The sequence below is a fragment of the Dipodomys spectabilis genome, unplaced genomic scaffold (assembly GCF_019054845.1).
Source record: "Dipodomys spectabilis isolate Male_0828 unplaced genomic scaffold, ASM1905484v1 ptg000344l, whole genome shotgun sequence".
Classification (NCBI taxonomy): domain Eukaryota; kingdom Metazoa; phylum Chordata; class Mammalia; order Rodentia; family Heteromyidae; genus Dipodomys; species Dipodomys spectabilis.
This window is the reverse complement of record NW_024871021.1, coordinates 3,251,077-3,268,466: the sequence shown is the minus strand read 5'-3', so window position 1 is coordinate 3,268,466 and position 17,390 is coordinate 3,251,077.

Below are 17,390 nucleotides of genomic sequence, written 5' to 3'. Positions count from 1 at the left end.
CATAGCTCCAGGAGAAGTCCATATGTTTCTCCTTGTTATTAGGCCTTAAATTGGTAATGTTTTAATCACAGTGTTTCCTCTTGCCTCTAGGCTGTACATCTCTGAATGGTAAAGCTTTAAGTTAAATTCTACCAAATACTGAGGTAGAGGTAATGGAATAATATTTTAAAACAGTTGCCTTTGTTACCTTAACAACAAGAGAACAATGCAAAGCATTTTCTTATATTATATATGCTTATATATTTTATATTTATGTGCTGATTTTATATTTCACACAGTGAATCTTACTGGAATTAATTTATAATTTGACAAATTAATTGATATTTATTACAATAAATAGATTGGAATATAAATAATCAGGATTAGAATATATATCAGAATATAAAAAGTATCAATGCAATGATTTCAGTATAAACTTGTGATACCTTCTAATTGTTCTTGGTTTCTGAATTCACATGGTAAAAAAAACAATGTTTTCTTTAATCTATAAGGGATTTTACTCTGCTGCTCTGTTTATTGTTTTAACTCGCTGGTCCCAAACTGTTTTTCTCCATATTTCTGAAGCATTCCTACTGATTATACTCAAATTTTGCTGATATGATGTCTAAAGGTATTATTCTTCCACAGGATCCACGGGTCCTAGGATCCCAGGTCCCAGTTACCTGCATCATCAGATAACTAGGGCAAGAGATCTCACAGAGGCCCATGCAACATACCAACAGAAAGTAATTGAAGACCCATCTCAATTTCTCATTTCCTTTATTTCAGGGCCCCAATTCCTTGAAATGCATGAATTAGCAGTAAGCAATTGTGAAATGCAAGGCAATTTAAAATGCAGGATGAGATCCCAAATGTGAAAGTACAGTAATTCAAACTTTCAATTTTCAGATGACCATCCCATATGAGTGAACAAGACCACAAATGTCAAAAGATTATTTGTAATACCCTTATCCTAATGATTAATGAATGATTTCAGTCCAGCATCATCAGGCCAAAAAATAGTTCCTGGAACGATAGATCTATAATTGGTCTACCAAGGCTAGGAAAACTTGACCTAGAGGTCAAATATAGTTCAGAAAAAAAATAATTGAGAAAATTCTTAGTGCTTCAAAACACTGGTATTTCAGTAAATCTTGGTTCTGAAGTATAAAAATGATGTCATTCTCAAACAAATGATAACCTACATTTAATCTGCTGAAAGTGTATTCCTTTTCAAATAAACTTTGTAAAATCACATTTGCCAAAATAACACTTTAAAAGTAGATAATATTTAGTGGCATTACAACTTTTACAAGTGTAGAGCAAGGTACAATAGAGTTGATTTATTTACCCAGCACCAATGCCAAAGAGGTTCAACCATTCATTGAAATGTAGAAAGAGTACCCCCCATCATTTGTGTTTTTCAGTAGATGACTTCGAAAATTTGTTAAATAGATCAGCCTCCCATATTTCAAACCAAAACATTAGCTAATAGAGTAAATTTCATCACATAGTAAGTACATTTTAAAAAGTCATGAATATTTGCCTTATCATATGGTGTTTTATGTTTTCCCTATTTGTCTAACATAGTAAGAAATATAACTTTAATTCTTGCATATGGCTACTCATCAGAGATTTGACAAACATAAAATCTGTCTTCTATTTCTATCATATTCCTCAACACTAGTAAATTTTAGTTTTCTTCTTTTTCCAAAACTTATCGGTAATATAAAATATTATGCTATGTAAAATAAAATAATTACAAACCACTGTACAAAGCCATTTATAAAACTCATAGTTAGGAATACATTCTCAGCCATTTTTTGGGAGGGTCTAGTCGTGGGGCCTGAACTCTGGACCTGGGCACTGTTCCTCAGCTCTTCGGCTCAAGGCTAGCGCTCTACCACTTGAGCCACAGCGCCACTTCCGGCTTTTTTCTTTTTGCTTATGTGGTGCTGAGGAATCGAACCCAGGGCCTTGAGCATGCAAGGCAAGCGCTCTACCACTGAGCCACCTTCCCAGCCCTCTCAGCCATTTTTAAACTTTCTTGTTGACTACAGATTAATCTTCCAAATGAAGAGGAATAGGTGCTCCATGTCTCCAGTCTTGCAAATTGTCACTTCAGATGAATGAATTATGGAAATATAAGCTGACATCAGTTCAAGTATATGCAGAATTGAAACTCCATGGAATGTATATAAACCTTTCAAAGTACTAGCAGACAGTTTAACAGAATGACTATCAGGAAGTTGAAACCAGAGAGGAATAATAGTAATGACATAGAATGAATGAAATGGAACAACGAGCAAATACAGCTAGAATACTCAATGTACACATGTGAGAAAGGAAGTGGTAAATCAGAAAAAATCTTGTAGAAGGGGTTGGTTGAGAAGGATAGAAGGAGTGACTCTGATCCAGGAACATTGGACAATTAGATGCACATACTTAATTGAAACACACTAGCACAACCTTTTGTAATTCAGTGAAAACATACAACAAAAAACAAAAACACAAAAAGCACAACCAAACAGCAATCTCTATAGAGTATGATGATGACTTCTCAAAATTTTAAATATTTAATGAAGGACAATCTTGTGAAAAGCATACAAAGTTGTTTAAAGTGAGCAGTTTGGGGTAGAGGAAAATTTTTAACAGATTTAAATAGATTGTTTTAGGTTATAAATCAACTATATCTGCTGCAAATATTTTCTTCTGCATGTTCTCTTGGTCTGAACTGTATACTCCAATCCTGAGCCACACTTGATAGCTTGTAAAGATAGAATGGAAGAAACAAGATCAAGAACCCATTACTCCACCGGAGAGGAAACAGTCCTCTCTGTTTTCTCTCATTTCTATTGACTACTTTCATTCATAAGTTTATGTCAAGTGATTTGCATTATATATTTCCTTCTTTGTTCTGGCAAAGTAATTGTTCAGAATAATTCAGTAAATATTATATTCCATTTTTTTCTATCATGCTGTTTACTTATCCAAGTGAGTCCATTAAACTTCTCACTTGCATTTCGGTGTCACGGAAACCCAGCATCAAGGTTAATGAGGACAATATCTAATGTAAAACTTTGTCTCCAAAATACTACTCCAAGAAGCTGTGATCACAAATATTTAGATATACTTTTTTCTTTTTTCTTTTACCTTGAAAGTCTTCTTATGTCTAAAGTGCCCTCAAAAATCAGTACTCCATCAATTTTTGGTTCAATCACTTCTAACCTCAAAGACATATTTTGCTAACAAGATGCTTAGAGGAAACCGAAGAATACTCCATTTTGTCTTCTCTCTCTTAAGACTCTCCTTAGATACAATATCAGGATCAGTGAAGCTATTCTTTCCAAAATTATTTCAATAGATTATTTTTCTCTTGGACTTGCATTTGCTCAGCAGGATGTATGGAAAAGAATAGAGTATAATCACCCATACCTTGGATGACAGTGTCTGTTACAAAAGGACAATGCTCCTATGTGCTATTTCTCTGTCCTCCTCTTAGATCTTGCCTGATTTCCAACAAATCAGAGATTCTTGGCTTCAAGTCTAGTGAAGGTGAAGGACTATAAGGCCTTCCCCACTTCTAAATCTTCATGGTTTCTCTTTTAAAACTCTTTTATTTGGATGTGGAATTTATTTTCATATCTTCATTCAATCCGTTCTAAATTGTAGTGAGGTAAATAGGCTCTGTAAAATCACTTTAGTTAGCAAAAATATTACACCAATCTATATCAAAAGTTTGGCCTCCCTCCACTGCTGAAACCAAAATGCTTACCTTGGGCTTCTAAGAATCCGTTTTCTTGCCTTTTCAATTTGCTCAATTCTTTTCTGATTCCAAAACTTTTTGGCTTATGTAATAAGAGAAGTCTTCACTTTCTCATGTTAATAAGGAGCTACTAAGAAATGTGAAATCATCGGTTTCAAGTAACCAATCAGATTTTTTCTGTGGTTCAGTGCTTCACGTGCAAAGTCATTGTAGAAGATATTAGAAACAGAAAAGTGTAAACCAAATACCTTCTTTCATTGTTGAGGGCACTTTCTCCTTAAATATTTTGACCCAATTATCTTTTTCAGAGAATTACTGTTTGGTAATTAAAGTCATTTCACAAATTTTGATGTCTATTTTTAAAGAACTTTGAATTTAAATTCCACTACAACATTGTTTCACACAGTAAGAGTAGATTTCCTGGGTAAGGACAATTCTCAAGCGAACCTACAGGATTGATAGCAAGGTTTCTGAGGTTTGTTTTTTTAGTGTGAAAATGAGCCATCTTCATCCACATTGCTCCCTCTCAGCTAAGTCTCCATGGATTACTTTGCATGAAAGCCTATTCTCCCAAGCAATTTTAAATTTTCATAATAGGCTAAGCTGTTAAAAAAATTTGAACAAATTAAAATTTACCTCTCATAATTTTAAAACTCTTTTGAAATTCCTTTATTAGAACCGCAAATTCACCAATCCTAACTCCACCGTTACCATCAATAACAGTTAACATGTTGTTTTCATAATATAGTGTCCATGAAACTATTATTTTCTTGAGGCTTTGTTATGCATATATATAACCCTATAAGCTGATTCTGAGCAAAACGACCTTCAAGACATGGAAGCAGAGATTATTGTTTGCGGTTGTTGTTTTTAATGTATTATGTGATTTCTATTTTCTTTTTGTTTTTTCCCCTATACTTTATTCCCTACTGTATTTGATTTTGGTAGCCTGTGTATTGTGTATATATTTACCTTAATTAGGGAAGGGAAGAGGAACAACAAAATGGTGTGACAAAGTTAAAAGGCAAACCAATGCAATAGCAATACTCACAAGACAATATGTTGGAAATGTATATTACAAGTTGTGAAGGGTATTGGGGTCAAGGAAGACTGTGAAGAAATGAGGGATGTGGTAACAAGTTTGAAAAGTTATGTATTCACTACCTTAAAATTACTGTAACCCCACGGTACATCACTTTGACAATAAAATGAAATTTAATAAATAAGCTGCATGAAATAAAATTAAACTGTATTGGTATAGTAAATATTCTTTTTGGAGTAACTTTTTAAAAATCAATACTGTTTGTCGTCTAATTTGAATTAATTACCCCCTTTTTATCAGAGTACCATCAACTTGAATGCTATCCGAATAGACAATATTTTTACAATATTTTTACCAATATTTTGAAAAAAGAATAAATATAGTACTTTCTCACACTAAAAGCGAAAACAGTTTAATTCTATGGAAACCTATAACTTTTAAAAGTAAATAAGTTGTTAAGAATACAGAATATATGTGTTCTTCAACATTCCAATGACTAGTAACTACTCATTTTCAAATTCAGAAAATTCCATACCTGAGAGATTCAAAACAGTACCAGCTTGCATGTTATGAAATTCTGCAATTGATGCATTTTCCAACGGGGTGTTACAGATTGAGAGTCAACAGAAAAATAACCACTTTCTGGTAGAGGATAAAACTAATTAGCATTGGTAATAATTAATTCTTCAAGAGTAAGCAATTGTTTATCACAATAAGCTATTAGTTTTATGAACATCAATACCAATATTTATGATATAGAGTCATCCTAGCCCAACAGTTTCAAAATTTTAGGGTACACCTCAAGCTTCCCTTAATTCACATCATGAATAGCTTATCTCTATTGTGAAAAAATACAACTCTGCAAAGGGGATGCCATACATGTTCTGGAAAAAACACCACAACAAACTGGGTTGCATCATTTTCCCCCCACTGGTATTCTTGGGATCGGAACACTTGCAAATACTATTTATATTTATACTTTTTTAACTATCATATAAATTCTGGATGCTAAGTTCGGAAGATTACAGTTCAAAGCCCACCCAAGCAGAAAGTTTCCCTAGATTCTTATCTCCAATAAACTTCTCAGCAAAAGCCAGACGCAAGTGGCACTGAGGTTGAAGTTGTAGGGCACGAGCTTGAGCATAGACAGGCTCAGAGACAGTGTCCAGGCCCAGAGTTCAAGCCCTAGGACAAACCAATAAAACAAAAACAAAAATAAAAACAAACCCCAAACCTAACATATGTCTCAGTGTATACAGTAGCAAATAATTAAGGAAATTGCTTCCTGTGTTACATACAGGTAGAAGAAAGATGTCACATGATTATTCTCTTCATACCATGTTATACCAAAGAATCTGAAAATTTCTCTTATTCTAAGTTTATAAATCAATATCATCAATTTGTTGGCAACTCTGTCTTCAACGTTCAAATTATAATTTTATACATGAACTGTTGGCATTATCTATTAACTAAGTTCTAATTATAACTCTCTTGAAAGAATATTCTAGGCAAATAGAATGCAAAATCATTTGTGAATTTGTCAATTAAATACTCTACTTAAAAAGAATTTTGTAGATTCCTATAAAACATAAAATTACAAAAAAATCAAAATATTTATTTTAAATCTAAATTCTAATTTAGCAAGATCTTCAAAATCGTACATTAGGTCTGGGATGGTGGCTCAGTGGTAGAGTGCTTGCCTTGCATGCCTGAGGCCTGGGTTTAATTCCCCAACACGACATAAGCAAAAAGAAAAAAGCCGGAAGTGGCGCTGTGACTCAAGTGGTAGAGTGCTAGCCTTGTGCTGAAGAGCTGAGGGACAGCGCCCAGGCCCAGAGTTCAGGCCCCAAGACCGGGCCCTCCTCCCCCCCAAAAAATCCTACATTAGAGGTACTTTGCATTTTTTCCAGGCTTAAGTTTTGTAATCCTTCATCATTTCTTTGGGATATAACATTATAATGATAACATACTTTTTCAAATTTTGGATGGGAATCATGTGTGATTTTGCATCTAGGAATGTTCTGTAATTAAGAGAGAATTTAAAACACAAGTGAGGATTAAGTATGAGTTGCATTTCAAGAGGAAATTTGACTTCTCAAAACATAATGACAAAATTAGCCCAAACTTCCAACTATGTATTCCCTTCTTGTTTGTTTTGTTTTATTAAGACAAAAGTATACTACCTGGTCCAGGGAAGGTATCACTATGTGATTCCACTCTCTAATCTCCTGTCTTAATCTCAGTGCTAGAATTCTAGGCTTGTATCACATTGTCCTGCCATAGTTTCTTGGTTTATTTAATCTAGATACAGACTACCAATTCTGAACTTCTCCAGGGATATTATACACCAGAGTGACTGTTCAGACTGTTTATCTACTATTTTCAAAGATGTTCTAACATTTGACACAGGATATGAATATTTTCAGATGCACCTGCGGGGTCTCTGATTCATTCCTTCATGGATGCGATCCCTTTAATAACGATTAAATGACTCACTTACTATCTCTGGTCCCTACCTAGGTAATATGCTCAAACTTATTTGAAGGAAGTTCATTTGAGGACTTTTTAATATTAAAAATTATCACTTGATTCTAGTCTTCTTCAGAATATATATTCTGTTTTTTTCTAACTTTTCTACACATTCTGAGAGTTGTTTCATTTGTGTATTTGTGTGTGCACATATAAGTGCCTTTGTGTGTATGTGTATGTATGTATGTATGCAAAAGCCTCACGCTCTTATTCAGCAATCTTGCTCATGACTGGTATTCCATGACCTGAGCCATTCTTCCAATCCAGCTTTTGACTGCTTAATTTTATATACTGTTGCAAAGAGTGTTCTGCCCAGGCTGGATGCAAACTTAACTTCCCAGACTCCTTTACATTCTTAGGTTTTATTTCTCCAGGAATATCAACTTTTGAACTACAAACATTTTTGTGAGGGTAATGTCTAAGCTGTAGCCCAGATTTTTAACTCAAGAATACTTTTTTTTGTTTTGGTGGGGTGTCCAGTCATGGGGCCTGAACTCTTGGCCTGGGCTCTTTCCCACAGATCTTCAGCTCAAGGCTAGCACTCTACCACGTGAGTCACAGTGCCAATTTCAGCTTTTTTCTTTTTTTGCTTAAATGGTGCTGAGGAATCGAACCCAGGGCCTCATGCATTCGAGGCAAGCGATCTACCACTGAGCCACCTTCCCACCCCCTAACTCAAGAAATTTTATAAAGATAGATGAACACACATATTACATATCCTGAGTCAACAAATATATATGTGTGTGTGTGTGTGTGTGTGTGTGTGTGTGTGTGTGTGTGTGTGTGTAAAGAAAAAAAATGTGATCTTAGCCACCAGTTCATTGCTAGCATAATCGCTCCTCTCACAAGATGGACATTTTTTTCCAGTTAAATCCTTGCTCTTATATCTGACTTTCATTGGAAAAAGAATTATTCTTCCATTCTTCTTTCTACAAAGTTGAATGATTAGCAAGCATGATTTAGAATGAGATTGGCCTCATACTTCATGTTCCACGTAGGAGTGGTCCTTTCTGTTTATCACTCCCATAAATCTACATAATGGACTTGGCTTTATTGTTTCAATGTTGCCTTATTTGTAGTCTTCTATATTGTATTGAACCTTTATACTTAAACACAGAACTTCTCTTTATCCTATTATTGCTATTGTTTCCCTTACTGATAGCTCATGTACACTTGGGAAATAATGAACAGCACGTACACTCACAAAAAGAATGTTCTGAGAACCTTCTTCCCATTTAAAATTCACCTTAATTTACAGAGAACTTACAAAGTTTGAACTCAATGTACTCATGTATAATGTATTAATAAGCAATATAAATTTCATATTTTCTCTTTACTAAGTTGTCTCTGAAACACGTGTTACCTCAGGTCCATAGGTGTTCTAGTGTTATTTCAGTGAAGCCAGAAAATATTCATTATACCTCAAGCAGCACCATCGATTGTTATTGGAAGTATCTGTTACTGGATGTGGAAACTGACCCCAGGAGAGGAATGGAACATAGAGGAATAACAAAGTTCAAGTTACCTTGTGCTTTCCTTTTTGCTGTACAAGAAAAGTATCCCAAGGCTTGAAGGAACCTCTGTCCCTGGCTTTTTCGAGTGTGTTCTTTACTCATATAAAATTTTTCTGTAAACTTCTAGTTCAGAGTGCTACAAAAAGAAATAATGTACCATTTGAAGGCCAGCATAGAACAAAAGGAAATAACGTTGTTTTAAAAGTGTTCTCCTGTAAAGGAACAAAGACATGGAGGTTTCAAAGTGTCTTATGGATGGATATTTCACCCCTGAGATGATTCTCTTGATGCAGGCATCGGTTATCAATTCCTTTGGTCTGGTCCTGAGTTCTCCAGAGCAAAACGGATTCCAAAAAAGCAGGATCCATTGAATATAATCAACAAAAGGAGCCTCTTCTCTGACCAGTACTTCTTTAAAGAAGGTCCCAAAGAAATATCTGGGGTTTTTATTTGCTTGTTTGTTTAGTTTGTGTTGGTTCTGGGGCTTGAACCCAGAGGCTGGATTCTGTTCTTGAACAGCTGTCTTTTGTGTCCACCTGCCCCCAAAGCTAGTACTCTACTGCTTGAGCCAAAACTCCACTTCTGGTTTTTTGGTGTTCAATTTGTGATAAGAGTTTGACAGACTCTCCTGCCTGGTTTGGCTTTGTATTAAGATAGTAAGAAAGCTAAGTGACATCAACTGTATAGACTTCTTTTTTGAAACAAGAAATATTAGATGAAGTTTATTGTAAAGCTAATATTTGACAATTTTTAAAGGAAGAGACTATGCCTAGCAAAGAAGCCATAACTTAAATAACTCAGCAGAATAGGTACACTGAATCATTTGATATTATTTTTTCTGCTCGGCAAGATTATTGATCTTGCCCTAACTTTTGGGGAAACTTAAGGCTATAATTGCACTTTTTGTTGGTTTTGGGGCTTGAACTCTGATCCTGGGCACACTCCCTCAGCTCTTCAGCTCAAGTTGAGCGCTCTACGGCTTAAGCTACAGCACCACTTCAGGCTTTCTGGTGGTTAATTGAAGATAAAGGTCTCATGGACATTCCTGACCAGGCTGGCTTTGAACCACAATCATCTGGTGTCCTGAATAGCTAGGATTACAGGCGTGAACCACCAGCACCCAGGTCTTATTTGCATTTATGTGCACTGATATGACACTATGTAGACAAATGATGGAAATTTGAATCAAATGATGGCATTGCAGCTTTTCAGAAAATTTGTGGTAACAATAAATATGTCCTCCTTTTCCATGTTGTTTCATTAATGATTCATGAGCTATGGGACCCTTAAATTAGCATTCTCTGGCATCTGTGTAGGTGTGTTTAGTATCAGGAAATGTTCATAGAGAACTATAGAAAGGCTGAGATTTTCAGAAAGCAAAGAAGATAAGGTAAGAATAAACAGCACAGAAGGAGATACATTTATTACACAGAGATTAACAAGTAGCCTAAGAGATTTAGAATGCTAAAGGTAATGAGGAATAAGACTCGTTGATAACTATTTGTTCAATAACCAAAAAGAGTTCTCTAAAACAGTTTCTGGAATACCTTAGTTACTATCATTTATTACTTAACTCTGGAGTTATTCCTTTTCTTCTGTCACAACTGTTACTTTGCCTCTGCTGTTTGGGTGCCATGACTAACCAAAAAGACTTCCAAATCTCAGACTACCCTTCTCATTGTGATTAGCAGTGACCATTCAAAAACCTGGAAGCTTTGAATTTCCAGAATTAATCTTCACCTGATATCTGAGCACATTCAAGCCATTAATTGCTGTCACCTAATGAGCAAAACTTTTTTCAACATAATATCCTAATATAAGTAAAGTACATGAATTAGGGACTATTGTCAGGTGTCAGTATGACAGGAGCAATTATATATTCCAAGTATGGATTCTTTATTTTGCATTTACTAACTAAATGTTTTTTGGTTTTGTTTTGGTTTGGGCTTTTTTTTTTTTTTGCTTTTTAGCTCAAGGCTATCACTGTACCACTTCAGGCACAGCACCACTTCCAGTGTTTTTCTGTTTATGTGGTACTGAGGAATTGAACTCAGGGTTTCATGCATGCTAGGCAATCACCATATCATGAAGCCACATTCCCAGATCGCTAAATGACTTTCTTAAGTTGACATTACATTTTCATCCAGTAACTATGTACCATAATATTGGCCAGGTGCTAGAAAATGATGTAGAAAAGAAAACAATATAGTAAATCCAGTAAAGCTAGATGGACAATGAATAACGCTCACAGTCTTTCAAGGGCATAGAGGGCTTACCTCATGGAGATGTATCAATACGCTGAATGAGACAGCTCCTGACCCACAGCTCACCTCAAGAATGAGTGGGCCATCTTGGGTTCCAGCCACCTGGGGACGTTGGACCACCTCCTTTAGCACCCATTCTACCAGTTCCTGATAGCGAGAGTGAGAGAGAGAGACAGAGAGACAGAGAGAGACAGAGAAAGAAAATAAAAATTACACTTAAATCGGGTGCCAGTGGCATAAAACTCTAATCCTAACTACACAGGAGGCTGAGATATGAGGATCATGGTTCATAGACAGCCCAGGCAGGAACAACTGTGAGAATCTTATCTCCAAAGAACCACCAGAACATTGGAAGTGGCACTGTGGGCTCAAGTGATAAAGCGCTAACTTTGAGATGAGGAGCTCGGGAACAGTGTCCAATCTTAGAGTTCAAGACCCATGACTGAAAAGAAGTGAACTTCCCACTACAAGAAGTGGATTGAATAGCATCCATTGTCCTAGGGAGCATGGTAGAGAAGTCAGGCCGAGCTTCCTGTGAACTTGAGGTCATAAGTAGGTCACCTGGCTTCTCTGTGCCTCTGTTTCCCCAGCTGCAAAACTGAACTGAAGGATCTCCTTCCTCATGGGGATAGTGTAATAATGAAAGAGAGCCATGTTTCGGTTCATAATCCCACACCTGTTCAATGATTAATAACAGGCCCCACCTGAGCCCTTTCTGGTATCTTCCTGTGATATGCTCACAGAATTGCCAAAACCTTATCTGAAGGCCTCTCCCTCTCTGCCTAGCCATTCTCCAGAGATCTCTCTGTATAAATCCCTTGTTACCTCACAACTCTCCTGTGAGGAGACTGAGGTCCAATGGTTGAGGCCCTCCCAAGAGCTGCACGTGGGTCAAGAATCCACTGCTGTGGACTGAGTTTGGAATAATCCATCTAAACCGATGACTGAGCATGACACCACATGTCTACCATCCCAACTACAGAGGACCAGGCTTGGTGGAGCATACCTGTCAGAGGAGAACCGCCATCCAGTCCAGCCTGAGCATATATTTAGTTTCTATCTCAGAAATGATCAAGACAGAAAGGTGGCTCATCCGAGCCAGGGAGACGAAACAATAGGGGGTCATGGTGCTCCCAGAGGGGTGTTTGACCCAGGGTAGGTTGGTGTTGGGACGCCCACTCACCTGTGATGCTAGGAGAAGCTGTTGGCAGCTGCTCCAAATGGGGCAGCAGGGATGGTGGTAGCATTGCGGACACATGGGCCCAGAGCAGAAGACTCGGGGCAGGGACCAGGTCGGGGATTTAGGCAGGCTGGCAGCACACCATTGCCTGAGGTTTGAAACCTGGCACCGTGTAAAGGGCCGGGTTAGGGTGGGACCATCAATTTTCTACTATACTTCAACGTCACCTCGAGTCTCTTCCTCACCACTCAGCCACCTCTACCTTCCTCAACTGCTGGTAGTGGTGTAAACTAACAGGGAATCCCAGTGCTACCAGGCAGCATGGAATGTGGGTGTGACCACCATTCTTGTATCCCATTCGTCAGAAAGAAGCATGAAAGAGTGGGGGTGTGGCCAGAATCCTGTGAAGCAAGCAGAATGGGGGAGTCAAGATGACAGCTGTTCTCAAAGCTCTTTTCCCAGGGTATTCTGTCCTATTCAGTTGGAGACAAGAGGGTGACCTGCTTTAGCTGGATGTCTACACAGATTGTTGTGCGTTTCTGTTTGTTGCCAGTCCCAGACCTTGGACTCAGGATCTGGGCACAATCCATAAGCTGCTTTTGTTCAAGGCTGGTCCTCTACACTAGAGCTACAAGGCTTCTGGCTTTGTTGGCAATGAAGTTGGACAGGGGTCTCAAGGATTTTCCTGCTTAGGGTGACTTTGACCATGGTACTCCTACCACAGCCTTGTAAGTAACAAGGAGGAGTGCTGAGAGCCACTGGTGCCTGCCTAATCACTGCTCTTGTTGATGTTCTTGGACAGACTTGTTAGTTCCCTATCCTCGGGTTGAAGTGGTGGGAGCTGGAGCCCACAATTCGAATCCTGGTCCTGCCACGTCCAAATGGTAGGAGATCCTAAGAAACTTGTTCCTATCCATATGACTAACAATGGAATGTGATGTAAGTCATGATTGAATGAACAGTTCTTGAAAGATTCTAGGATAAAATTATACACAATTATATTACACGACACTGATCAATTTTAGTTAATATTTTATTAAACATTTAAACAATCACATTCATTAAATGGAGGCATAATGAAGTACCTAAGAATTGGGCCTCACATACTATAAAGATGACATTTTTTCTACCAGGACTGGGATTGGAACTAATTGTCTGGGTAACTCTGTTGCACTGTGTGGGAAGGGGAAGCTTGCCTCCTTGAAATCAAGAAATTCATGTATGTTCCTTAGGCCTGATCCCCAGCACTAGAAAACACCCTATTCATGTACAATTTACATATATGTTTTATATTTATATATATATGTTGACTCCATAGTCTGTTCAGTGTAGTTATTTTATTTTTGTTGTATTCATGTATGGACCATTTATTTTATTGACTATTATAGCACATAGAACATTGATTACATAGGCTATAGGTCTACATATGTATTCTACTTCATACCTGACACCCAGAAGATTCACAGTAAAGGAAAACATGTGTCACCATCAGCTTCTTACTCCACGATTCATTGTTTGGCAGCACTGGCAGCTGAACTCATGGCCTACAAGGCCAAATTCATGAATGGTTGAGTGTAAACATGCCATCCTCGGGCAAATTGAGCTGACAGGTTGTTCCCAGGACCTGAGAATGAGCTCCAGGAGTGAACGAAATAAGAACAGATTGACATGCAGATGACAATATGCCAATAAATATATATCTTTATAGAGTGCCACAGATGTCTATACATTATTCAGTTATATAGACTACATTCCTACCAGTTCCTGGGTATTTCTTATGCGTCCATGTAATTAATGTTATTGTTTTCATCCTGAAAATATTAATGAATGCACTCAGTGTCCTGAAATTATTGTGTTCCCATAAGTAATAATATTCTTTTAATGATTCATAAATATTAAATAAAATCAACCAGCCTTCTGAAATGCTGCTGTTTAATTTTATAGGATCATCATTCACAAACAACTCATTCAACTGTGACATTGACAAAATTCCAGTGTTATTCCTTTGGATGGGAACCAGTTTATTAGTACCCCCTGCCATTGGTTGGTGTCAGGACGGGGATTCGAAATGAGGGCCTATGTTGCCATGTGGGCCTATGGCTTCCCTGATAGTCTGCCAGCCATCAGCAATGCAAGGTGAAGTACCATTTGCAACAGTGTCATTCAGACCCAGAAGGGTCATTGTGCAAAGGAATAAAACATAAAAGGCCACATTTTTTTCTGTGCATTGTTTTCCCTGCAACACTTGGGGTCTAGGATCACAGAAGCACCTGTGTGTCAAGTGGCTGCACCCCATCCTAGCGTGATCGAAGCTGAGGCAGACTTGCCAAGACCTGAGTTCAAGCCCCACGCTGAGAAAAAAATTAGCTCCCTGGCTTGCAATTCACAGTTTATTCATACAGGCTTTGGATTTGAACTCAGTATCTGGGTAAATCTGCAGCAATGTGGATAAAACGGAAGATCACCTTAGATGAAGATAAAAAATCAGGCCTGTTCACTAGTCCTGAATTCAAGACGTAGCCCTGGAATACATATTATTTATATATATATTGTAAACATAGGATTTATACTTACCTATAGATGTTCAGTCCATACATGTTTGGTGTGGTTGTTCCTTGTATCTTTTGTTTTATTCATTTATTTACCAATGATTTTACTATGATGAAACCCATTCTGTTTATTACATTGATGACAACCTATCACAGAACATCTAGATTTGTAGAAATGTTCTCCATCATGCCTGACCCCCAGGATTCTCAGAGAAAAGGAAAAAAAGTTTCAAACTCTCCTTCTTACTCCATGATCCACTTGTTGGTAGTGCTGGGATCTGACCTCAGGGCAGAGCAAAACCAGTTGGCCAATCAGTCAAGGTGATCATATGATCCTGTGAGCAACTAAGGAGTGTGGCCATTCCCAGAATCCGACATTGATGCCCAGGGTGGTCCACTATAGTCATAAATTCATAATTTAAACATAGGATCTATATTGACATAGATGTGTGGACAGCATCTTGTGTTCAGTGCAATTATTCTCCTTATTTTGCCGCTAATTCATGGAGGTAGTGTGTATTTTAATAAGTATAGTGACAGGTATAACTGTGCTGACATGGATGACAACCTGCTCCCATGTTGACAGGGTTGTCTATGCATTCTCCATCGTTTTTGAGACCCAGGACTTTCACAGGAGAGGATAAAAGGCACAACAACTGGCTTCTGACATCAGGATGAATATTTGGTCAGTGCTGGGATTTGAGCTCAGGTCTGAGTAACTCTGTTGCACTGTGGGGGAAGGGGAAGCTCACCATCTTTGAAGACTAGAATGTCAGGCCTGGTGTAGGGCCTGATTTGAAGCCCCAGCACTGGACAAAATAACAAGCCAACCTTTTATAAACATAGGATTTCTCTTTACCTACAGATGTGGTATGCATCTTGCATTCAGTGTAGTTATTCGTTCTATTTTTGTCTTATCCATGGATGTATTGTGTATTTTATTGCATATGGTGACACAAATAACTGTGCTGACATGGATGACAACCTATTCCCATGGCTAAGAGTTGCCTATATAGCATTCTCCATCCTCAATGAGACCCAGGACATTCACAGGACAGGAAAACATGTGCCACCATAGGCTTCTTACATCAGAATGAATCTTCTGGTAGTGCAGGAATTTAAACTCAAAGCCTAGCATGCCCAATTGGTGAATGGGTCATGGTGAGCACACCAGGCTGTGAGCCACTAAGGAACTAGGCCATTCCTGGGACCTGAGATGGAGTCTTGGTGGGGGCCAATATAGTCATAAATTCATAATTTAACAGTGGATATATATTTCCAAATATGGATGGGAGGCATCTTGCGTATGATGTAGTCATTTTCTTTGTTTTCTGTATTATTCATTGATGTATTGTGCATTTCCTTGAGTATAGGATGACAGATATAACTGTGGTGAAATGGATGACAACCTATTCCCATGAGTATAGAGTTGCGTATACATTCTCCTTCCTAGCTGAGACCCAGAACTTGCACAGTACAGGAAAACAGGTGCAACGACTGGCTTCTCACATCAGGGTGAATATTTGGCAGTGCTGGGATTCGAACTTTGGGCCTAGGAGGCCCAACTGCCCAATGGGTCCACGTGATCACACCAGACTGTGAGCCAGTAAGGAGCTGGGATCGAACCCCAGGGAGGCCAAAGTAGTCTTCAATGATCATTGAAACAGGAGATGTATAACAGGAGATGTATATTCACATCCGTGTGTGGACTGCATCGTACATTGAGTGTAGTTATTCTCTTTATTTTGTATGCTATTCATGGGTGTATTATGTATTTTCTTGAGTATATGATGACAGGTATAAGTGGGCTGACATGGATAACAACTTATTCCCATGGCCACAAGGTGGTCCCAGCATTCTCCATCCTAGCTGAGATCTAGGACTTGCACAGGAAAGAAAACAGGTACAACGATTTACTTCTGACATCAAGATGAATCTTTTGGCACGGCGGGGAATCTGAACTCGAGACCTAGCAGGACCAAGTGGTGAATGAGTCCACATGAGCACACCAGCCTTTGGGACCTGCAATTGAGCACCCCCAAGAGGGGGGAGCGGGAAGTACAACAGTCATCCATTCATAAGTTGAAAGTAGTATGCAAATATGTACACATTTGTTTGGAGTAGGAGAGATGGTAACCTGTGGTGGAATCCAATCTGTGTGACTACCGATTCTTGGATCTTTCCTGATGCTTCAATTTCATGACTGTGCTGATTATTGTCATGCTTCATCAACTGTTCTTTACAAATAATCAATACCCCATGAGTCTTGCCTATCATTTTCTGCTTGTATCCTGCAAGAACTACTCATTCAAGGATGAGATCGATCACATTCCATGACTCATCCCAGGTCCAGGAACAAGTATCTCAGGATCTCCCGCCATTCCCTCTGCATAGGGGGGCTGAATTCAAGCCTCAGGCCTGGAAAAGATATTCCTTATATACTTTATTTTTGGTCCACTCGTGGGCCTGAACTCTGGGCCAGGGTACTGTCCCTCAGCTCTTCTCCTCAAGGCTAGTGCTCTACCTCTTGAGCCACAGTGAAACTGCTGGCTTTTTTTTCTGCTTAT